Source organism: Gopherus flavomarginatus, chromosome 9 (genome assembly GCF_025201925.1).
Source record: "Gopherus flavomarginatus isolate rGopFla2 chromosome 9, rGopFla2.mat.asm, whole genome shotgun sequence".
NCBI classification, from domain to species: Eukaryota; Metazoa; Chordata; order Testudines; family Testudinidae; genus Gopherus; species Gopherus flavomarginatus.
In genome coordinates, this window is record NC_066625.1 from 77,488,489 (window position 1) to 77,513,712 (window position 25,224).

Genomic DNA, 25,224 nt, shown 5'->3' on the forward strand with positions numbered 1-25,224 from the left:
ACCGCTACCTTTCCCCCCGCCAGGTCCAGTGCCAAGGACCCCGGCTAGGCGCTGCAATCCAGCAGCGGAGGCCTTTGGAGATGGCGCAGGCCCCTGACCAATCCGGCTTTCCAAGGGGCAGCGTTGCCACCAAAGGGCTCGATTCGGGGCTGGCGATTCCCAGATCCCCAAGCGCACTTGGGGGCGGCTCCCCCCTGCCCTGTAAAGCCACTGAAGGCAGGTCGCGGGGGGAGGTGAGTTAGCACGCCCGACCCTCCCTGCTGCAGGCGGGCCTCGTCTGTATTTGGCCTGGTTTTTGCTTCAGAAGCCGGACTCAGGCCCCACCCGGGCACACAAAGGCACGTGACTGCAGGACGCCTCCCGTCCCTCCCCCCTGGGGAAGGCCAGGAGTGATCAACAAGAGGTTAAAAATATAGAGAACCCGTGTTAGCTAGAAATCACCTTCTTCATGTAAGGGGGGGGGAAAGGAGCCCCAGGGAGGCAGATCAGCAGCCCTCCCACCCCCCAGTTCCTCTTTCACGCGCTGCTCGAGGGGCTGCTGGGCTCGCACAGAACAATCTCAGGCGTGTTTTCCAGGGTCGGCTCCTCCGCCAGGCCCCAGCACAACGCAGCGCAGATTAGCCTGTCTTCAACCCCCGCCTCCAACCCAGCCTTGAACTTGGCCTTGGTGCGCCCTGAGCCCCTTCGGCGTGTGCTGGAGGGAGTCATCGCGGGTGTGGGCCCGATGCTTTGGGTTTCACCTGGGAAATCTGCTACCTCCGGCAGGACGGAGAGAACCTGCCTGAAATCGGCCCCATGGGGGAAACCCGCCGCTGTAAAGGCAAGAGGACTTCGAATCATTGTAATGACATTCGTTATAGTCTTTCCTGGGAACTGTTTGCACCGGGTTTAACATCTGTTTTCCAGCCACCTAGAAAGAGTCCAGAGCGAACCCTAATCATTTAGCAGCCAGGAATTCATTCGTTCTTGGGGACGGGGTTACTTTTGTGTGGAGGATCGTGCAGAACATGGAGGGAGGGCCTCGATTCTGATAGTACATTCACTGCGCTTCTGTGGCCGGATTTATTTTTGGGGGGGGGGCAACCCCCGCCCGTTATATTCCTCCCGTTGCTAGACTGGATGAAAACACACAAATCACCTTGACAAGTGAATTGTTTATTTTAAACATCGCTTTGTTTAAACAAGTGGTGGGGGGAAGCGAATGTGTCTTTTACAAGAACAAAGACACCTGAAACACATCAGCAGGGATCTACACAACCACAGGTGGGCATGTTTGCACCTAAGAATAAGTTTGCGTTGAAGAATCAGTATCTATTAAAAAACAAACAAAAAGAGGGATGAAATAGGCTGGGGGAGCAGAGGGGCAGGCACCCATCCCTCAAGCCTTAGTGAAAATACTGCCCCACATACACAGTTTATTCTGTAATGACTGGGAATCTTGCAACTATAGACAACACCGTTTTTACAAACACACAGAAGGTACAGTTGTCTCGGGCATTAATAGGGTGCGTTCTCAGTGCAGTAAAGCAGGCCAAACTTTTCCACATGGAGTCCAGTGGTGCTTTCTCAGTACTTCGCAGCCTACCCTCAGACATGCAATAGCTTTGTTTTTTCCAGTCGAGGCATTTGCTTTCCGGTCTCTCCCCAGCTAGGCTGGGCAGTTTGAACAGGAGAGTGAGGAGGACTGTGATATCCAGGGGTTACAGAGCAGCAAAGGTGACCACAAAAGATTCACCAGAGATGCATTCATTGTACAGCTGACAGCAAGTTAAAGTTTTCTGCTGCTCCACACACCTCACCCTCTTCAACTGCAATCCTGAAAGCCCTCGAGGGCCAGCGTCCAAGCAGCCTCTTCTCTGGGCCATTTGTAAAATAGTTGCCTGGTACATTGGTCGATGAGTAGTTGTATGTGATGCGAAAAGTCCTCGGCGGGTTTCAGCTGTGGTGAAGTTTAACAAAGAAACCGAAGGTGCCCAGCCACTTGCCAGTCGCCAGTCACAGGAATCTACAACAAAGCAAACAACCCCCCAAACATTATTTCCCACACCAATAAAATCATCACATCTAAAATCACACCAGCAAGAAAGTAAGCCACCTGCGTCTGGAGCTTCAGCCATGGATGGAGCCAATGCCAAAGCACAGTGATTGTTTCACTGAAACACTCTCCGTGCCAAGGAACAACACCCACTCCCCCAAAATGTTTGCCATGGCCAGAGTTTACACGTTCAGCCCAGTTCCGCTGCTTCGAGCCTTTTGCTTTATAGGATGAGTGACAAGGCCCCTGTGCTACTGAAATTCTGGGCTCCCCTCAGGCCCTGTGGCTGGCTTTTTCTCGCTGTCACTTTCTTGGTGAATCTCCCCGCCTCTCTCTGCGAGGGGCTGAGGAGCTCTGAGCTCAGAGGTCCTGCATGTGGCCAGTCAGTGGGAGGGGTCACTGTGTGGCCTTCCTCCTAAGGCTTTGGGGCATGGGATTACTCTGGGTGTCAGAGCCTCTAAAGAACTAGCCCTCTGATGTTTTAATCTTCATGTTAACTTTCCCTGGTCTCTAAGCCCTTGTCTTTGGCAGGCCCTTCTGTAAAATGATATAGAACTATTTAGGCTGGATCAAAAGCCATTATGGTCAGGAAAAAGGTAATTTGAGCTATTTTCCCTGTTCTTTCTTATCCGTCTCAGTACTTCTTTCCCCTTGTTTTCTCCTGGTGGTTATTTTCTGCCAGTCACAAGCCTCTAGCTACTGGGACTACCTGCAAATCCAGTTCCTTTCCTTTGTCAATTTCTCTTGCTAGGCCACATCCACTGGTGATGTAACCTGTGATTGTAAACCCAGGTTAGGAGCAGAGCTGGGTCAATAATTAACAAAGAACTATCATTCAGCTAGTTTCAGCTCATTTCTTCACCAGCTCACAATTTCTTAAAATACTCAGAATTACCCACAAACTAATTTTTGTGAATAATTCTTGCTATATGTCTCTTTTGTGAGTTACCGGAGAGAATTTGGTCTTCGACTGGACACCTAGAGAACATTTTTGTTCTTTGATTGGATGAGCGAGTGTAATTGTTTGATTGAATCATGTGAACACCCAACATTTATGAAGCCAGAGTCTGATTTCCAGGGACCTTCACTTGAAAATCACTTTGTCCAGGAACATCCCCTGCTCCTAAACACCTTTGCTAGAATATTCATTATGAACCAGATGGAAAGCTCATTGGCATCAATGGAAAGACTCCTCTTCACTTTAATGGGGTTTGGGTCAGGCCCAAATTCATTCTACATTAAAACCTGAAGGCTGATGGAAAGTCTTCGGTACTGGCCTACCTTTGCTCAGAGGTAGAGTGGTAATAAAACAAGTGTGAGCAATGCAGCATAACTCACACCCATCTGACATGCAGATCCCCCTGAAGTCACTGGGCAGAACCTGCTTTCTCCGTTCTGCACTGGGCCCACTGTCTTTCACTCCAAGCAGTCCAAACAGGGGCTTGATTCAGAGCCCACTGAAATCAATGGGTGTCTTCTCACTGACTGCAAAGGACTATGGATGGGGTCCTAGGTGCTCAGTTCAGCTGGTGATCCCTGATCCCCTTCCCTGCTCCTCCCAGTGGGCATCTGTTTGTGGACATGGCTCCACGTTGATTTAAGTTTGGATTTTGCTCCATTTCCCATCTAGTTACGTTAAGCTCTTACTAAGCAGAGCGAGCAGCTTCGTTTACTCTCCCCTCTGTTTAAAATTTCATGCTTGCTGCGCACCCAGGGCAGCTGGGGATTGCCACTGAAACTGAACAACTCACTAAAGAGGTCATTTTCAAAAGAGAAAAAAAGGGGGTGGGGAGGAGTCTACACCTTAGTGGTCAGCCGGGAAGAATTTAGGCAGTCCAGCCAGAAGATTCCAATCTCCACCTTAGGTGGAGGCACCACTCTGCTTCCGCTCCAACCGAAGCAGCCGGGAGCAAACACAGGACTGATGTTCCATGCTCCTTTGCTCCTCCACCCTGGCTGTCTGTCTCAGTCTGCTGCAGCCTGCGGGGCTCATCTATTGTGCAAATAGAGGAGGCACTTACTGGTAGGGGATAGAAACCCACTCCTGAAAGCCGCAATGCCATCTGCTGCTATCCGCCATCCTGAGTAATGTGAACCTTTGTGCATCTAATACATGTGTGTGTGGGTGGGGAGATTGGACAGACTCCTCTGATTTCAACCCCCATCTCTTCCAAGGGGCTTTAGAAAAGCTGAGGTCTACTGCAAATACTCTGTCCCTGCACATTGTTCAGTGCCATGAACCTTTGGCTATCTGTATCAAGAAAACACGCGAAAAAGGAACTGCATAGTACATTTCCAGTACAGGCCTGGGACTCTTACTAACCGGTGTTGGGAAACAAAAAAACTCACTAGGGACCTGATCCCAAGCCAGTCAGGTTTTTCCACTCGCTTCAGTGGGTTTTGGATCAGGCAGTAGGTGAGGGTTGAAAAATAGCTTTGTTTTTCCATAAAAATTCGTAATTACTGTTCCACTCCCTGTGTTAGCCTGGGCCTGTGGGAGACAGCCAGGGACCTGCTTCTGTTACTTTCTATTGTTATAAATCAGCTGAATGTTCTGCTAACGTTTGTGGTTCTTTACAAAAAGAAAAGCACCTTCTCCATTGATGAGGCCCCTGCAGAAGCAGCATTGCTGGTAACATTGCCGGGCACAAACCCTGAACTAACAACAAATAAAATGTAGGGCTTACCTGCCTAATCAGATTTTTTTTCCTTTGCCAATTTCCTATTCATGCCCTTTGGAAGGATGGACTCTGCCCCTCCCCTTCGCCTCACCCCATTGCCCAATTCATAGACTCATAGGGAGAAACTTTCTGGACAATTTAATCTCGCTGGGGTGTTACTTAGCAAAGCCCTTTTCACTGTCAATTTTTTTTCACTCTACTTCCCCTGCCCCTTATTTTCCTTCCAACCTCGATTGAATTTTGAAAGCCCCTGATATCTTTCTTTTTGTACAGACACATGCTGCTTATGCAAATAAGAGTCTTTCATACTGGCTCCCTGGCTCTAGCCCTCCAACTTGAATGTGACCAAAAGCTGTGTCCTCCCCTGCTAACTCCTTAGCACAATTACACCTCCATTCTGCTCCAGGGGCCTGGGGAGGGAGAAACCATTTTAAACTAATAACACGTGCTGTTTGCCTTGGATAATTACAAGGGAGCTTCAGCTTCTAAGAGCTATGAAATATTCCATTCAATGGGGTAAGAAGGGAGGCTGTGAGTGTTATGGCTACACAGCTTGTTTTATCTTGTGCACTAGAGGTGTGTGTGTGTGCGCGTGTGTGTAAAAAGACATTCTCTGGCTTGCTAACTTGTCCTGTGTTCATGTGCCTAGACGATCATTAATATTTTATAAGAAGGAACTTTTCTGCACTTTGGGCTGTTTGAGACACAGAAATGCAGCTGACATTTTCTTATCTTATCTTAAATGACAATTTCCTGCAAATATCAAGATAATAAGACTATCGGCGATCTGAAATCCAAGTCAAATGACAGCAGGGTCTCTCTCCACACACACACACACACACACACACACACACACACACACACACACACACACACACACACACACACACACACACACACACACACACACACACACACACGTTGGGGAAGAAGAACCCAGCAAGCGACCCAACCAGCAAACACCAAGTGATCCAGCCAGTCTGACCGAGCCCCTGGTTTGAATAGACATCCTGCAGTCATTGTTCCTCTCCCTGCCTGGTCTCCTGGGGAAGTCTATGCAGAGGCGAGGAGGCGGAGGGGCGCTTTCACCAAAGGCACCCAGGAATGTGTCAAAAGAGGGATAGAAAAAAGAAGAAGAAGAAGGGAGACAGAGAGTGGGAACGTCAAGGACCCCCTGACTAATGAATAGCAAGTTTGCCCTTGAACCTCACTGGGCTTTGCCATTCCCAGGCTTCAAACAAGGGCTGAGGCATGCCTGAGCCCAGCTGCGGGGGGACTGGGCTATGGTTCATCTCAGACACTTTGACAGGCCAGGCCTTTTCCCTGCATAGCTCAGACTTGCCTAACTGCTCCCCTGGCAACAGCTCAGTGCAGGAACGTAGGCAGAGGCCCTGTCTGCTGTATGCAGAAGCAATGAAGAGGAGGGGAGCTGGCTTGCAGAAATTAGCTGGAGACTGTGTTAACCCATCACATGCTGGGCACCCTTCATCATAAACCCAAGTGTCCTCCCTCTCGATATGAGATATATCTATTTCCGCCACACGAGAGCTGAGTGGCTGAACGTTATTGGAATGGTGGCTGTTCTTTATTGGAATCAGGGCTGCCAGTCTAGCAGGGTAGTAGGAAAGGAAGGAGACGGGCCAGCTGATGATAGGAGACCATGGCATTAACCCACACCTGGGGGAAGAAGGATTGCCCCTGCCGCTTAATGGCTTGGTGCTAGCTGAAGTCACATTAGGTATTTGGGTGTCAAGTAGATCAGTCTAAAGTTGAAGCTTCTCACATCATTGTAGCCAGAATTCTACAAAGCAGCCAGTGGCCACTCTCCCCTTAACTAGTGATGTATGGACTGTAGAGATGATAAATGTCAGCATGTGCTGCTCCAGCAGCCAGACTACTTAAGTCAAAATGACACTTGGCAGTCTGGATCTGGTCACCTGTGGAGGCCACCCCATCATATTAGAGACAGGAGCAGCTGAGGCCTGCTTCCTGCCATGCAGACTAGATGATCCCTCAGATTCCTGGCCAAGCTCTTGGTTGGACAAAATGTGGGTGCCTGCCTCTGCCCTTACCCTAATTCGGATGCACAGCTGATACTCAGCTCTGGCATCTGCCACGTGGCACTGAGAGAGGGAGTTCTTTCACTAGCAGAAAGGAAGAGTCAAGCTGGGTAAGAGATGTTTTGACTTGCCAGGGCCATAAATTCAGGAAAAGAGACTTAGATCAAAGAAAGGGAAAGTGGAAATGTTAGCCTCAGGGATCCTAACTCAATCTCAGTCCATTCGTGGTGAGCGCAGGCATTGCAAGCAGTGGCAAATGTCCAAAATAGAACCTCAATAACCACCCTCGTAATGATCCCATTCAGGCCACTGGTAAGTCAATGACACGGAGGAAAAGGCTTGGTAATGTTCTATATTTTATAGACTGTCTTTCCTATGCAGACCCTGAGAGCAATGCTTTGCAGAGTTAGTTACAGAGACTGATACAGGCAGAAAGGGTGAAGCTTTGTACGGGGAGGAGACAAAAGGAAGAGGATGCTGAAAATGGAAAATTATGCAAATAAGTATCAATCAGCGTAGTTCCAGTGAGTGAGGTGGGAGGAGACAGCAAAGGGAGGGAAGGAAAAGGCAGTGATGAGGAAGGTGAGTGTGGGTGTGTGTCACAGAGAGGAGGGATGCAAGGAGGCCAAACGCAATGGGATTCCAGTCTTAGCTGCGGCCTCTAGGCACTACTCAGATATTAATAGTAAAGAAAGAGAAAGGTTGTAAGATGAGAGGATTCAAACTTTAGCACTCAGGTGAATTAGATCCATGGCTTCTCCCCTCAGTGACTCTCATTACTGCTTCTTCAGTTTGCTTAGGCAGGGTGTCCCTCTCCTGCATCCAGGTGAACATCTCCATCTGATCCTGCTTTGCAGCCCTGCTTAGCATTTCCTATATAACCCCACTGCTGAAGTCATGTTTGCCTATGGCTAGCATGAGAATGCATTCTTTCCTCTCAGATTAGCTGATTGTTAACTCCATGGTTGACGAAGATGCTTTTCCTGAGGCTAACCTGAAAACCACGCTCAAGTTTCATTTAGCACAGTATGCAGGATCTCAGAACAAAAGTAGGCTGGTGAGAGCATATCACACCTAGGCTAAACTCTGGAGGCTGGCCAACCCCTAGCTGAAATTCCAGGTGATGGCGACTATCTACAAAGCCCTAAATGACTTAGGGACCAGCTACTTTAAAGTCCAGCTCTTCCTGTCTGACCTGCAGCATCCGTGCTGGTCCAGAACATTTAACCCACCTGCCCCAAGGCTGAACCTCAAGGGAGATGGGTGAGGCCTTTCTTGGGAGAAGGTCCTTCGGTCTGAAATTTATTTCCACTAGAAATAATTCAGAGCCTGCGCCGGGCTCCATTAGAAAGCATTGCAAGAGGCAGCTATTTGTCCAGGGTTTTTGTGATTTGTGACAGAATCTGCAGCACCAGCGTATTGACTATCTCTCCCCCAGTTCTGCGGTGTGTTTGAAGGGAAGGATGGTCTCAGGGCTAAGATGCTGAAGTGGGATTCAGGATGCGTGCCCACTTCTCAGCTTTCCTACAGACTGTATGTGTGATCTTTGTGCCTCAGTCCCTTTTCTATGAAATGGGGACAGTGGCACTTTCTTACTTCACAGGGAACGCAGATCCTATGGTGATAAGGGTCAGATAAACATACATGTTTTTGTCAAGGTTTTAATCAATGAAAAATGGACTCACATTCCATGGAGAAGGGGGCCTTATAATAAATGTTCGTAATAACAATAACTAGTCTTCTGAATGGTCTCAAAGTCCCTTCAATATAAATGGTACATCAGCCTTCCCTAGTCCATCAGTATGGCTTTGGTCCACAGCCATCCTACCTTGGGCTATCACTTCAAACTGAGCAGAATCAGTATGTGTCTGAGACCAAAGTAAAACTCAGGGTGCTGTAGGGATAGGCAGGGTTGACTGCGCAGGTGTTCCAGCTGAGTCAGAACTGCCTTGATGACCAAGTACAGTGTGGGGCGCTAGGCTGGCTTTCTGCAATGGATCATGAAGGCTCTTGTCACTTGTGGTGATTAAGTGGGTGTTAATCCCAGTGTACTGGCCCCATTCCAGTCTGGGAAATTACATTCTAACCACTTAAATTCCATCCTGTCCCTTCAACTGGAGATGTCAGTTTTCACTTTTCATCCTGAAAAGCTGCTGTGTCATGCTGCTGGTGGAGAATGGCTGCTGCTTCCACTCCAGAGCTGGCTGCTTTTCAACAATGGGTGATCAACCCTCCACGCTGAAATGTGCGGAGCCCTTTATGCCTATACATGCAGAGTTATTTTCCAAGAGGTTTTGAATACATCTTCTATAAGCTCTTCATATCTTTGCCTCTTCCTTCAAAATCTTGGGTGGATCCTAACTGAACCTGCTCTTTCTTCTGCTGTGATCCTGATTCCTTCAGAGTGTCTTCTTCCTCCACTGAAAATCTTGCATCAGTTCCTGGCCTGAGGACTCTATGCACCTCCTGAAACTGAGCTAACCATTTCATTGATTGGGCATTGCCTTCCTCTTCATCTCTGAAAATCTTCCCTTCACCCTTTCTAGGAAAACATTCACCAATTTCTTGTTTATGTATCAATCAATAATACGTACTGGTTATCTTCCATGCTCATTCAACTTTCCCTTTCAGATCCCTTCACTGTCTTATGAATTGGACCTCATCTATAGCTCTGCCTGTCTCCTGAATTCCCTTTGCCAATCATCCATTTATCTTTGTAAGAATTCGAGTGTTCAGTGCTCATTGCTGGATGGCCTTCAGAACCCTCACTGGAGAGAGAATGGTTCATCTTTGTCCTCTTTGTCCTTTCACTCAGTTGTTTTAATCAACTCAAATTCACCCAGTCCTCTCTGCAGACTTCCAAAATACCCTTGCCTGAAATGCAGCATCTTTATTTCACCCTTATTTGGTGTCATCCAAGTCCCAAATACAAACATTGTTCTAGTTGCCATCCCTGAGCTGCTCCCCCTGTCTGTGCCTTGGGTGAACATGTCCTCTCGGCACTCTCCAAACAGAAGCAGCTCAGTTATCCTTCTAGCTCCCTCTTCTGTAGTCAAGTCAGGAAACCATCCTCTACCAGGTCACCAAATGGATCACTCCATTAACCCCTTTCCCTCCATTTTCCTGTCTTTACTTTAGCCCAGGAAGGTGAGAAAAGCTTTCCATACAGTTAGATTCTCACAGTCATTGCTTCAGATGCTCATTCTGATCAGGCATGGCAGAGAAAACAACCATCTATGCACTGACTTTTAGTGACAATTTCAAACCATGAGCTTCCTGTCTCGCCAGTTAATTCCACCAGAGTCTCCTTCCTCCAGTAAGGTGTACAATAAAATCCTTTGCACTGATGTAATGACTTGGATATGAGAAATTTAAGGCACTTTACAAAGGGCAGGTTTATGTCATACTTGGAGAAACTGAGGCACAGAGTGCTGCAAGGGATTGGCCCAAGGTCACAGGTTGGCGCCAAGGGGCCCCATGCTCATCACCTTAATAAAGTTGCAGCCACTTACATTAGTGCTGAATTTGACCCAGTGAATTAGTGGAAGAGGTGAGACTAGAATGCAGCTGTTCTAACTCCTAGTCCCCTGGTCTAACTAGGGGGACTCACTGACTTCCTCTTCACTTTAATTTACCACACAAACTCCTGCTACATGCCCTGAAATTAATAGGAACAACTTGGAGGGAGACATTTTCATCTTTTGCTTGCAACTCAAACTTTAACACTTTCTCTAGGAGCTCACACCAGTTTTAAGAGATTTCTACGAACAGACAGTGACTTCTCCTACCCATTCCCCCACTGGACACGTTCGTACACAGAGAGTCTTACATCCACACAAATGTATGAATACACACACTGATGTGTAACTACGTAGGCAACTATATGTACATGACCATTACACACATGCACAAATGCAAATACAAACATGGCGGCTATGTCTGCATTCTCTTTCTCATGGATGCGGGATTGCACAAGTCTCCAGAGAAATACGTCATTGTCCCCTGTTTCATTTTGTGGCTCAGTTCCTTCAGAACATGTAACGTGGCTAGATCAGCCTTAATTGTAGATCAATAGTAGAGTTTAATGTTTTGCAAGGCACTTGCCCTTTGGCTAGGCTTCAAATCTTTGTTCCAGACTCAGCACAGGCAATCTAAATTTGGGAGGGATAGAAGCTTAGCGCAGCAATTTGGCTGCCCTAGCAGCTAAAGAATGGGTAACATTTCATAGAAGGGGGACCATAGACCAATTTGAAAAAAATTGGGCTTTTTAGTAACCTTTGATTAATTCTTAGTGGCTGTAAACAGATATGTCATGCTCCTTTCCCCTCTCTGCACCTCTTCCCTCCCTTCCATTCCCAGTTCTTTACTTCTTGCTTTTTTATCTTTTTTCCATTCTCCAATCATTTTTTGTTAAAGAAAATCAATAATATTATATGTATATGTTCTTTACATATAAAGAACATGCAACATGGCAGCTGCACTGAATCCAAAACTTTTGTTCAATATTTCAGAGTCACTAGGAGAAAATGTGGTCCTGTGTCCACCTTATTGTTCCTCATGCAATACACTGGAGCAAGGCTACACATTTGGGGCCACAATCTCACCAAAGCACTGCAGTGTGCCATAGGCATGAAAAAGAGGGCTCAGGCAAGCAATTTACCAATTTAGCTAGCAAGCTAGAAGCACCCTAGGGTGCAGTGGGGAAGACAGCTCTTTCATCCATATAAGTACTGGTTGCATGACACTCCATAAACATGCAAAGGCAGTGTGGGTAACAGTTAAGAGCTTGCTTTTCAGAATTATGCACTTGCAACTCCTTACCTAATTTGCTTATTTAGTCCCCAGGATTATATGCACCAACTGGATACTGGTCCATGCAAATAACATATGTGCCCAAACATGGTAGTTGCATGCAAAAATCAAGCATACAATTGCACACACAAACATGCACATGCAGTTGCAAGTACACAGTTTGAAAACAGCTCCTAGGAGTCGCTACTGGTGGACGCCAGTTGAGCTGTTCCTATAGATCATGGGGCAAAACCGTCATGGGGGAACACACATTCCAATTCTCCCACCTCTTCCCTGGACATCTGATACATGACTTGCCTCCGATGCACAGGAGGTTGATTTAAGGATGCACAACAGCCTTGACAGCCTGCGGTGTGGAGGAAAGGAAATGTCACTGGATCACCATGCAGGGAAACCAGGGCATCTCTACAAGCAGCCTCAGCTGAGGGACCTGCTGAGTTTTCACTGCAAATTCCCATCAGATAAAACTAGAGATAGGCCAGAAGTAGATCCTTGAATCCAACCTTCTTTGAATTTTGGCTGGGTTCGGGTTCAACCTGCCAGACTGGAAACTGCCCAACAATTTTCAGCCCAGGTTGGGTCCCAAACTGGGAAGGGCTATTTCTCATTTCAGTGAGGATACAGCCAGAATTTCATGAGAACCACTAACAAGGTAGCAGCTATCAAAGCTGCCTCCTAGTCCTGATCTGATCTGAACCCAAACTCCAGTCCCTGTCTTCACCCTAATCCTGATCCATTCACCTTCTCCTTGGCCCATCTCTCTCAAAACACCCCTACCATAAACCCAAACAAAAGCAAAGGAATCCCGATCGCAGAGATAAACCTTTCAAGTAAAGGCCTTTCTGTGTGGCAGGCTGACTTTTTGGGAGAAGATCTTCTATGACCACCCCCACGTATTTAATGGAAGTGCTATGTCCCCCAGCTACATAAGACTCCACCATGCTATTGGATTATCCATCCTATATAAATACTAAGCATTACTACATTTCCTCTGTGACTCCCTAGCCTCACTTGCCCCACTTCCAGCAACCCATCCTCTGGACAGGGATGTGGCTCCTTTCAAAGCCAGTCAAAGCTGCCCTAAGCACTGGAGGGTGATGTGCTTCCTCTCCCACAGGGGCTGACTGTGCTGCTCCTTGCCTAGGGAGCAAGCTTGCTACTTGAACTTGCCCCACGAGAGTGCCTAGAACATTTGATTGGGAACTGGTTCCGCAGAGGCCAGTCATCTAGTTGTCCCAACACAATGACCCATGGGCGGGAGAGTGCAGAGCAAGTGCACAAAGCCTGGAAATGGAAATCTACCAACCCCAATTTTGTAGCTACACAATCTTATTTCTAATGCACCACCAGTACTAATGATAGTGCACCAGATGCCATCATTCTGGCCACGCCAGGAGTCTGTCTGGTAACTCGGCAGCTCACATGGTCACTCTAACATTTGGTCTGTCTCACTCCTAATAATGCCACATGACTGGTTGTGGCCAAGGCTCTATAATTATTAAACAGCATCAACCTGGCATCACTACCAGTCAGAGGAGAGAATTCAAGATTCCAGGGCCCAATCTGGAGTGAGTGACCAGTGCTGGGGCAGAATCAGGGCCTCTTCAGAATCAGCTGACAAAGAAAAATCTTTTTTGGATTTGTATTTCGGAGTCCGCGCCGAGTCTTTAGTCCAGTTCTGGACACTTCAAATTAAAACACATTCCTGCTGGCGTTACCAGAGACTAGCATGGCCTTGGCCCACAGTAACCAAGTGTTTCCCATGTGGATGGGAGAGCTGAGGTAAGCTGGGTAATTGTTTGGCCACCCTTGAGAAGTCAGGTAGAGAGAGCACCTATCACTGTGCCTGCAGCCTTTTCTCATCATTAGAGTGCTAGGTGCTGTGCAAACATAAACGAAGGCATGGCCCTGGCCTCTCCTTGCCCCTTTCCATGCTCAGTGAGTTGTACATCATACCCACAATCTATTGAGTGAGACCTGGGGGTGCAGTACCCCCTGGAGAGGGCAGGTCATTTTCAATTATTCTGTTGAAAGGTGGAAACTTTGGCATCAGCTCATTAGCTCTTTGCTCAGCCACGCACTGTGCTGACCTAGCACTGCACTCAGAGTGAAATCCTCCTACACAGAAGTCAACAGCAAAACTGCCCCCTGATTTCAGTGGGACCAAGACTTCAACCTCAATCTTATAAATCAGGGACAAAGTAGAAACATTTCCAGCAGGAGCATGACATAGAAGCTTGTTTGTTCAGGGATGTCACCGGTTTCCTTGGGTATGGGAAAGGGGCATTCTTTGAAAAGGAAAACATGTGCCTAAATTCCCCAGCTGATCTCTCCAGCACCGCTCTCCCCAGTGCACCCCCTGGCCTGGGACATAGAGATTAGCATAGCATCAGGGACACATATTTTTTTTGGAAGTCTCAGGTGAAATTATTGGCATCACTTCAGTGCTTCCCCCCAAAACCCATCCAAAAACCCCTTTCACCCCAGCAAACCAGCAGACCACGTTCACACTAAATCGACATTGAGGATCTGAGCCTTCACCCCATGCAGGTTCTTGTCTTTCAACAGGTGAGCAGCTATCATCTGACGGCCTGATCCTGCAGCCCCAGTGATTTCATTGACTTATGACTTATGAGGAGAGGCTGAGGGAACTGGGATTGTTTAGACTGCAGAAGAGAAGAATGAGGGGGGATTTGATAGCTGCTTTCAACTACCTGAAAGGGGATTCCAAAGAGGATGGATCTAGACTGTTCTCAGTGGTACCAGATGACAGAACAAGGAGTAATGATCTCAAGTTGCAGTGGGGGAGGTTTAGGTTGGATATTAGGAAAAACTTTTCACTAGGAGGGTGGTGGAGCACTGGAATGGGTTACACAGGGAGATGGTGGAATCTCCTGCCTTAGGGCTTTTTAAGGTCAGGCTTGGCTAAGCCCTAGCTGGGATGATTTAGTTGGGTATTGGTCCTGCTCTGAGCAGGAGGTTGGACTAGATGACCCCCTGAGGTCCCTTCCAACCCTGATAGTCTATGATTCTCTGATTGCAGGACCAGGCCTAAAGGCAGCCCTGGAATTATGCCAGGTCTTACAATAGGAACATTCAAGCTGAACGAATGAGTCCCAGAAGTGCAAGGAAAAGCCCCATTGCCACTTGTGAAGACATATCAAATGAAAAGGAAGTGGGGCTCCATCTTAGCAACTGAACCACCCTCCTACCAATGATCAAGTCCCATTGGCTATGGCGTGGATCAGTCCACCCAAGACAGGTAGCAATAACTGCAGCCTGACCCCAAACCAATACCTAAGGCCCTACAACCTGCAGCGTTTGGCTCCCTGTTTCCCAAATCCAAATTTATTAAGGGCTCTCTTTGCTGCCAGTGAAGAATGCTGGCTTCCCCACCCTAGAGGCTGAAGGCCTCTCTCCACAGAAGTACAGCATGGGCAGCGGCAGTGCAAGCTTCCCAAATGAATTACCCTCTACCACTGTGCCACTGTCCAACACTGGCCTCAGATTTTGGCCTCTCCATTGAGCCTTTCAACAGGGTCAGTTAGTATGAGAGGTGGCAGTGGTGGGTTTTGCAATGCGGATACCTGGCCTGCTAAGACACAGGCCAAGGGTCTGAGCATTGGAATCATTTTATGCAGGCCAAACAGATGTCACCCAATAACAGCACTGAGTAGCTACTAACTTGAGCAGCATTCAGGCTAATGATCCAGAAGGGGAACATTCCAGATCACCCTGCCAATTTCCTGAACCATCTCAGTCGCCTTCCAGAACAATAACTTTGCCTTTGTGCCATTTCGGGGCAATGGTTTCGTTTGGTTGGGAAACAGAGGAATTGGGGCCGCTAAACAACTCATTTGCAATGAAGAAAACTATCAGCAGAGCTGGCGAGATGCAAGGAGCCAAATTCAGCCATGGTGTGAGCATAGTGAAGTCAATGAGAGTCCGAGCCACTTAGATCAGGGCTCACACCGGTCCATCCTCTTTATTCAATGCCGCTTTCTGCAACTCTGCTGTGGTTGTGAAATGGGCTAGTGAATCTGGATTTTGTTCCCCCTGCTTTTCCGCACCATAAGCAAAGTCCTAATAAAGCTCCCATCCCCACTGCCAGCCCTGCACTGTGCTCTCAGCAGAAAAGAGATGCAAAGCCACGCTTGGAATCTGATTCCCCGGCTTTAAACGCTGCTCTGCCAGCAAAGTGCGACTTGAAAGCTCCCCTGTCACAGTTACAAAGCTCAGAACAGCCCTTCTTCGGATAATCACGCTTATCTCCAGCTTAAGAAAGAGAGAGCTGCAGCTGAGGCTGGTCACATGGGCTCGGGTGTGGGCAAATCTCTTTTAAACAATCCCCATATAGCTGTGACCTCCACCACAGCCAAAATATACAGCCCCTAGTTCCCACTTGAATATCCAGCTCTGGAGACATGAAAGAGTGAATGTGAGGGAGGCGTGTGCAGGGCAATTGGGGGGGGGGGGGGCGCAACACAGGAGAGCAGGGGAGAGACAGACTGAGAGAGAAAGCAGAAGAAGAGGGTAAAGAAAGAGATGGATAACCAGACTAAGTAAGGGGAATATTGGGGTTAGGGGGAGGCAGAGAGTGAAAGAGGTGGAGAAATGGATAGAAGGAGATGAGAAAGATGAAAAAAGGTGTCTGTGTGTGTGCCTGGGCGGGGAGGGGGGAGAGGCTAGATGAGAATGAAGGGAGAGAGAGAGAGAGAGAATTGTGCTATGATTCATGCACATGGATTAGTAGGCCCCAGTTTAACTCTTCCTGCTCTGTCCCTTGCTGGCATGCTAGTCTGGTTACATGACTCGAGCTGTGCCAAGCAGCCTTGGCAAGGAGAGCGCATTACCCACTTTGCTGCCACAGATTCATTAAGAGACTTTGCTCGTATGGAAATATTTCTCCCAACAGGAAGACTCTTCTGCAGATCAACCCGGCAAAGAATTTTTGACAAAGCAAATTTGTGTTTTGCTGTGGGGTGGTGAGGGGCTTGAATTAACCAGAGACTGGATGGGTGAGCGATGCAGCAAAAGAGGAAAGGTGGGGCAGGCAGGAGGAGAGGGCTCTGTTGGGACAAGTGTCCAGAGGGGTATCTGCTCTGGGGCTAGACACAGGCAGAGGGAGGAGGTTTCCAGTTCTTTGCAGGACATTTTTCCTCTGTCAGGCCAAGTTCTTCCGTGCAATTAGAACTGAAGCATTAATGGGTAAATTCAGAACCTGGCCATTCCAGAGGGCAAGACAAACTTTATATCCACCATTTTAAGTCAGATACAGCTTGGTCTTTAGCTGCACCCGGGCTCTGAGCCCAACATAGCATATCAGTTTTTCCTACCCACTATTAGATGTCACCAGACTCTACTGGAGTTTGGAATTAAGGGTCACTTCACCTTGGGCATTAAAAAGACCAAATGTCAAGGCATCCAAAACCCATTGGTAGATGATGCAGAGTTCCTGCATAAGACACGAGTATACTGGGTCTAAATGTAGCTGGAGCCAAAAGTCACATTCCTGCAACAATTTGAGGGCCAGTTCCCCTGAACCTATTTGAGCTTTTCATTGTGAATTTTTGTATCTGCAACCTGAGAGGAAGAACTGAGCAGGCTTAATTGGTATTTCCCTGGCTTGTCTGGTGGAGCACAGCCACCAGAGAGAGCGTGCCTGGCTTCCAAAGGGTTGGCATGCTGCTGTTGAGAGGTGGGCACAACCAGTGAGAACAGAAGCCAGGCTGGAGCCAAGTGCCTTTCTCTATGCCCAGGGATGAAACTGAGGTACAGAGACATTCAAAGAGTCCTTTGTTGGACTCATGTAACCCAGCAACCTCATCTCCTGCCCTGGCCTTGACTTCTTCTACCTGAGACAGCATGGACATCTGATCCAAATTCTACCGTAGCTCAGTCATGGCCCATGTTAATGATGCCTTAGCATGTGCTGCTGATCATTCTCATGGCTGTAGGCTGATATGCGCGAGACAGCTGGCTTTTTTGTAGGACTGAGTTCCAGCTCTGACCTGAGAACTGGTCAAAATCATGCAAGCCAATGGCAAGCTAGGCACGACCCTGCAGAACCTGGGAATGTGGGGTGGGAGGGGATCACCTTTCTGTTTGCTGAGGCAGTTCTGTTGGTAGATTCCCTGAGGCCATTGCTTGCAGGCACTGGGGGAGCTGGTGTCTGCATGGCTCTCAGTAAAGTTCAGAAGCCATTTTCTTTGAGTTCTGCTCTCACGTCGCCCTCAGACTGTCAGGATGCTATGACCTAGGCAGGTGGGCTGGAGGTGCGGGGAAGGTTCTGACCTAAAAGTAAAGACATACTCAACGTGCTAGCTTAAAATAAGCTATGAGTCAGTCCTTCAAATTACACTGCCTGACGCCTGGGAATAAAGAGTAATAATAACCTGTCCCTTCCCTAACACCTTGCAGACAAAGACCTCAGGGCAATTGACAAACACCAGGCCAAGGCCTTGAATCCTTACTCAGGTAAAGCTCTCACTGATTTTGCCTGGGAAAGGGAGGTGTTAAGACTGACAGCCTGATTCATCCCTTGTATGAGCCAGGTGAACTTGGCAAGGAGTCAGGGCAGACTATGGTCTGAGTGAGGACATCTGGATTTGTCTTATGAGTGAATTAAGATTCACAACTAGGGCTGGGTGAATTAGTCACTTGGAACCATTTATCTGATTGATTTTAACTTTTTTCGGTCCATTTTCAAATCATCCCCAAACAGCTTGTAACTTGCAAAGTTGTTTCGTATTCCAGTGTTGCCACTGTTTATGATTTTATCACAAGCCTTGTGATACTTGGTTTTTTTCTTTAAGCCTCAGATCCTGGAATCTGGTGATTAAAGAAGAATCTTTATAAAGTGGTTGTGAAGAAAAGATTGAAAATGTGACCTGAGTGCATCTAAAGGCACAGAAGACCAAAGATAAATATAAAGAATCCCACGTTTAGTATTTTTTTAAAAATCTCATGATTTTTAGCCAGTCTCATAACTTTTGGGACCTGACTATGATTTTTGAGCCCTTGGGATTGCAGTGCAGATATTCACTAAACAGTTTGCTTAAACATGTGCTGGACTATGCTGGGTCTTTATTCATATCATATGATTGGTCACCTACCTGCAAGTCACATGGTATTGGGGAACGACTGGCTAAGCAGCAGTTCTGCAGAAAAGGACCTGGGGATTACAGTGGATGAGAAGCTGGATACGAGTCAACACTGTGCCCTTGTTGCCAAGAAGGCTAATGGCATTTTGGGCTGCATTAGTAGGAGCATTGTCAGCAGATCGAGGGAAGTGATTATTCCCCTCTATTCAGCACTGGTGAGGCCACATCTGGAATATTGTGTCCAGTTTTGCCTCCCCCCGCCCCAAAAGGATGTGGACAAATTGGAGGGAGTCCAGTGAAGGGCAACAAAAATGATTAGGCGGCTGGGGCAAATGACTTATGAGGAGAGGCTGAGGGAACTGGGCTTATTTAGTCTGCAGAAGAGAAGAGTGAGGGGGGATTTGATAGCAGCCTTCGACTACTTGAAGGGGGTTTCGAAAGAGGATGGAGTTAGGCTGTTCTCAGTGGTGGCAGATGACAGAACAAGGAGTAATGGTCTCAAGTTGCAGTGGGAAGGTCTAGGTTGGATATTAGGAAAAACTATTTCACTAGGAGGGCGGAGAAGCACTGGAATGGGTTACCTAGGGAGGTAGTGGAATCTCCATCCTTAGAGGTTTTTAAGGCCTGGCTTGACAAAGCCCTGACTGGGATGATTTAGTTGGTGTTGGTCCTGCTTTGAGCAGTGGTTGGACTAGGTGACCTCCTGAGATCTCTTCCAACCCTAATCTTCTATGATTCTATGATTGCTTTTGGGTTCTCTGATTGGATGACCCATGCTTTCTAAACGGAGAAATCCCCTTTTCTGATCACAATTATCCACAGACTTTCATGGTTATGCAGTGAGTCTAGTGAGCAAACAGCAGAGAGAGTTTTGATAGGAACTTTTCACGATGGCCGTAAGAGAAAAAAATGTGCACGTGCTCTATGCATTCACATGCAAATAGTGGCTCATACACACGCACTACCAAACTGCTACTGGCTCACATGACCACTCATGACCACGTGCACTCACAATCACTCTCAGTGACTTCTCTAAATGAACAATAAAGCTCCCAATCCCCACAGTCATTGCCTGCATTGCTAGGAATATCTCAGCTCTCTTTCTCCCATCCTCTTGCATTACAGGTGACTGGGATGCCTGGAGAATCTCCCTGATTGACTGGTTGCTCTAACAGATTCTCACTATTTCATGGGGGGCACAACTTCCAACCAAAATTCCCAGACTCTTGTTACAATAGAAAGGGACAAATAAAATCACTGGCTAATCACAAAAGCATTCATGTAAAAAGAAGGTCATTCGACTACCAAGGTGACTTAGAAATATACCCTAGCAAGTACAGCCCTACAGTATCAAAAAGACTGCCCTTTAATTCTTAGCAATCTAAATGTCTGGACCCAGGGTATTATGAGGGTTAAACATAGAAGGAGGGAAGCTGCTGTGTGTGTATAGCCAATAAAGAATTCAAAGGAACTCCTAGAGAACTTCGCCTGGAGTGCAGAGGAGAGGCTAGAGAAAAGCCCCATGGGTAGGCGGGTGTGTGCAGATGTCTATCTCTTTAACTCTGTTCTTGGCTGCTAGTCCGAGATGTCTGCCTGCTGCTGCTGAACAATCTGTGAGCTTCAGAGAGGGTGGGGACAGGTGAGTGTCAGGGGAACCAGGTTCTGGCAAATACAGGACAAACTCCCTTTGCATGTAAACACATGCAATGCATACACAGGCTCCTGTTCCACGCTAGCATAGAGAGAGAGATCCCAGCGTGCCTGCTATACAGGGGTTGCTGGAACAATTGTTATAGTGGGGGTGTTGGAAGCAGAAACCATGGCTTTGGTTGGTATTATTACTTCTAGCCAGGGGGTGCTGCCGCACGCCCAGCACCCCTGCTTCGGTACACATCCATTGCTGCTGCACCTGGCAGCAGGGATACAGGAAACATTACCGAGAGCACAGCATACACAGGGGATAGAGTCAGCTCAGCCCTACCCTGCCAACCTCCTCTAGACAAGCACACAATATTTCAGTGGAAATTGACCTCAGTGGACTTTGGATTAGCCCCTCAGTCCTGCACTGCCTCCTCTTCTGTATTACCAAAATCCACCCTTCCTCTTTCTTCACTGCTGAAACCTGGGTCATCTCTTGACTTGATCACTGCAACCTTCTCCCATCATCTACCTCAGACTGGTGAAAGGAGTCACCTCCCTCTCTTGCCACCGTGGTCATATCACTCACCCACCTCCAACCTCATCATCGCCTTTCTGTCTATCACTGCACCAAGCTTCCCATCCTCACCTCCTCACCCCTCAGCCCCTCTTCTCCACCACCCCTGCCTTGCTGATCCATTAATCTCCTTCTCCAGCTCTCAGCTTTATCCTTTCTCTCATGCTGCTCCCTTACCTGGAACAGTCTCTGAGTCAGAGCCAGGATTCAGTGAGTGCAAAGAGATGGAGAGAGAAAGAGGCAAAACACCCATGAACAAGGGGTGAAATCCTGGCCTCACTGAAGTCAATGGCAAAACGCCCATCAACTTCCATAGGGTCAGGGTTTCAGCCCAGGAGTCTAACTTAGGCTGCAGCAGGACGTCTCAGGAACACCTTCAGCTCCACACCTGACATTTGGTCAGTCATTGTTCAGCCATGTAAGTCCCTTCTCTTTAGATCATTAAAGAGGGTTTCTTTTAAATTTACTCATTAAAGAAGTGTGTACAGTTGGACTCAGGGTACTATAGGTATAGAGATGCAAAAATTATGAGCAATAAACATATGTATATAACTCTCTAATGGTTCCTAAAATGCTAAATATTATTAAGTCTGTGTCGTATACAGCCTAAATGCTAGGGCAGGAGAAAGGGCACTGGTGCTTAATGAGACTTGCCCAAACAAATGCCAATGAAACCTTTAGACCACACCAAATATTCTCTCTATTTCTCTGTCTGGCTATTTTCTCTGCTACCCTCTCCACCAGCCACGTCTCATCTCCTGTAAAATATGCTCACTATTGCCAGTGGATTTTTCACACATCTCTTCCGTGTACAAGCTGGGTGTTTGCTGCTGTTAATGCTTTGTGTGCATATAAAAGTGTGTTAAAATCCACTGGAAATAAACCTCTTTTAAAGGAGTTGTGGGATATATGTGGGGCAGCGAGGAAGAAAGCCTGACAGACAAGCAAGCAGAGAAACAGAAAAGACGTAGGGAGAAGGAGACCAAGCAAATAAAAGTGGCTGCAATTTTTTGTAACCTCTCCTGAATTAGCAACTCATATGTCAGAGCACCTTTCCACAACTCATAAGTCCTATGATGCAACCTACGCGCCCCCTCTGAGAACTAGGGAGTCACTTTAAACCTCACCCCTTCTTTTTGTGGCTGCTAATTATCCAAGTCTGCCAGGCTGCCTCCAGCACACATCCACACTCCACCTCCAAAGTTCCCCTCCCCCTCCCCCACCATTAGAACAGCTTTTGCCAGTAGAAGGCGGACAAACATATTCATTGACACCTTATCAGACATGCATGCAAAACTAATTAACATGGGGAGACATGCAAGCTGCCATCCAGCCACACGCAGCCGTGCGCGCGCGCACACACACACAAGGCAGCCCTTGTCTGCTGGGGACATTCAAAAGGCTTTGTTGCTAATTTAGGCATCTGTCTCAGTCTGGTCTGGTCCTCCTGCCTGGGGGAGGGTTGTGGTTTTTTTCTCCCCCACCTCGTTTGACAATGCTGGGAACATGCCTGGAGACCCCTCATTCAAATCACCCCTTGACAATGGTCTCATTGTGTGACCATCTAGACAAGGGAGAGGATGGGGGGGGGGGAGAAGACAGGGAGGGGGAGGGGGAATTAAAATGTAAACCCAAGAGAGTGTTTACTAACACCACCTTGCAGCTGCCCCATCTCCCCTCCCTCTCCAGCCTTAACAGCCACAGAGAATCAGAGCGAGGAGGGGCTGGGGAGGTGGGGTGATTAGAGGCTCATGATGATGGGGAGATTACATGCTTGGGGGGGTTGAAGCAGGGTGTTGATAGGCAAAGAGGTTATATAGGCTCCAGAAGTGAGGCTGGAGGTTAGGGGCTCTTGAGAGGGGTGGAGCTTGGTGCTCCAGAGGAGAGCGATGTTATGGGATCAGAAAGGATGGGCTGGGGGTGGTTATAAGTTCAGGGAGGAGAGCACGGCGTTGAGGGAGCAATAGGCTTAGCCATGCTGGTATTCTGCAGATAAAATAACATTTGCTTAAACCTGGCCTTGTGGATCAATGTCGCAGCAACAAATCAGACACTCAGCATTGGGATTTTTTTGTAATCACTGCTTCTGGTTAATGCAGAGTGGGAGCAGGCAGGAAGGGAAAATCGGGGAAGGCCACTGTGGCTCCTGTAGGGCTGCACAGGGGAACAAGCTTCAGAGGTTTGTTTTCTTCCTCTTTCCAGCTAATCGGTTACAGGAGAACTTGTTAGAAAAATGCCCCATTTCCCTATGGAGGAGTCACATCTGTGACTGTTAAGTAGACAGGTCTTAGCAAGGCAACCTTACTACACCTGGTGGGAGGGGTAGTTTGTGCAGATATTGTTCATTGGGAAATACCCAGGGCTCTGCAGAGCCAAGGAAAAATGGGGGAGGAAGTGGGGGTGGCAAAGTTTTCCAAATATGGAAATATACACAGAAAGAGCCAAAGAGACCTCCATGGAGGGAAGGGGCCAGACAGACAGACACTCACATGGGTTGTGCATTCTAATTCTCCTAAAACCCATACAAAGCCAAATATCTCACTACGTGTATTTATGTTTCCACTTTCATTGCTCCAGGAAACTACTTATGGGGCTTGCACAGCACAAGATTTGGAGCTTCTCATAGAACTTCCACTCTCCAGGACCTGAAATACCATCAAACCAACAGGGGTATTAAACAAATCCAGCAAAACCCATAAACACAAACATCCCAGACACAAATAAAAATACCCCTACTAAGCAAGTGTGCTCACATTAGAGGTGAGCAAGCTATTCTTGCAGAGTACTTTTTCCTATTAATCAGCCCCCGTTTTCTGTCAATTCTCCATGAAGAGACTTTGATTGGTTATTCATGGTGTGTGATTGGGCACTTGTATCACATGATATTATTTCTGCACCTGGACTTGATGACTGAAACTTTTATAAAGAGGAGGTAAATCAAAGAGATTTCAAGATGGCTGCTTGAACAGGCCGGGGCAAATCTTCACACAAACATATATGAATGTGCATGAGAATTTGTGAGACTTGTTTCCCATGAACATTCTTGTGAACAAAAAAAGAGGGGGGCTGGGGAAATCACATGCACAAATGTTTGTGGAATACAAATCAAAAGGGAAGCTAATGCCAAGGAAGCATGTCTGTAATATTCACAAATGATTTTATTGACATATTTCCTCCGTTCTAACCCAAAGATAAACACACAGACATACACTGACAGATGCACACACGGGAACAGAGCTATATTAGTAATTAATGCAACACAGACACTGCATTAAACCTATATAAATCAGCTGAGGATAACTGCACAAGGAACCAAGAAAAACAAAATAATTCAATGCTAAAGAAAGACAATTACAGCCATAATTATATAGGACCACATTCTGCTCCCATTTCCATGGATGAAGATTACAACAATTCTATTGACGTCAGTAGAGTGATGTAGGATTTAAACTGGAGCAGGTGAGAACAGAATTTGGTCCATTGGGTCCCAATCCTGAACCCCTCCTCACGTGAATATTCCTACTGCGCCAAGCGGGAACCGGGAGTACCTGAAAAGCAGCATACTTTTATTTAGATGCCTAACTATGGTTTTAAGTGCCTGAATTTAGGCATCCATGTTTGAAAATGTTAGTCACAGTATCTGCAGCCCAGATTCTCAAAGGTATTGAAGTGCCTAATGCCTACTGATTTCCATCAGAATTAGGTACGTCACTGCCTTTAAGGTCCTGGGTCTGCAAAGATAGACTGACGGACAGATAAAGCCCAGATCACCAACAATTTACACCGGTGCAGCTTCCACTGGCTTCATCGAGAGAAGAATTGGGCCTGTGTTACAAACATTATCTCTCTCTTCAGCAGACATGGCCATTTCAGAGTCTTTTCCATTCCGATTTCTGCACTTCTCTCCTGAGCCAGAGGATTCACTGCCCTGGCTCTTCCTTCCCCCAGACCAGCGTTTCCCAAACTTGGGATGCTGCTTGTGTAGGGAAAGCCCCTGGCGGGCCGGGCAGGTTTGTTTTACCTGCGGCATCCACAGGTTCGGCCGATCGTGGTTTCCACTGGCCGCGGTTCGCTGCGCCAAGCCAAAGGGAGCTGCTGGAAGCGATGCGGGCCGAGGGACGTACTGGCAAACACTTCCAGCAGCTCCCATTGGCCTGGAGCAGCAAACCACAGCCAGTGGAAGCTGTGATCAGCCGGACCTGTGGACTGGGATGGTAAACAAACCGACCTGGCCCGCCAAGGGCTTTCCCTACACAAGCAGCGTCCCAAGTTTGGGAAACATTGCCCCAGACCCTTGGTTATCCAGGAAAGTCAGTTC

General features: G+C 47.5%; 1 long non-coding RNA gene across 1 annotated transcript in view; it reads right to left on the reverse strand.

Moving 5' to 3' along the window:
• Positions 1 to 1,154: 1,154 nt before the first annotated feature.
• The window catches only part of LOC127058630 (uncharacterized), a 52,980-nt gene continuing 28,910 nt past the window's right edge, over positions 1,155 to 25,224 (reverse strand). Inside the window, exon 4 of the long non-coding RNA XR_007776408.1 lies at positions 1,155 to 2,005. This is a non-coding gene — a long non-coding RNA (uncharacterized LOC127058630). The remainder of the gene's footprint in view (positions 2,006 to 25,224) is intronic.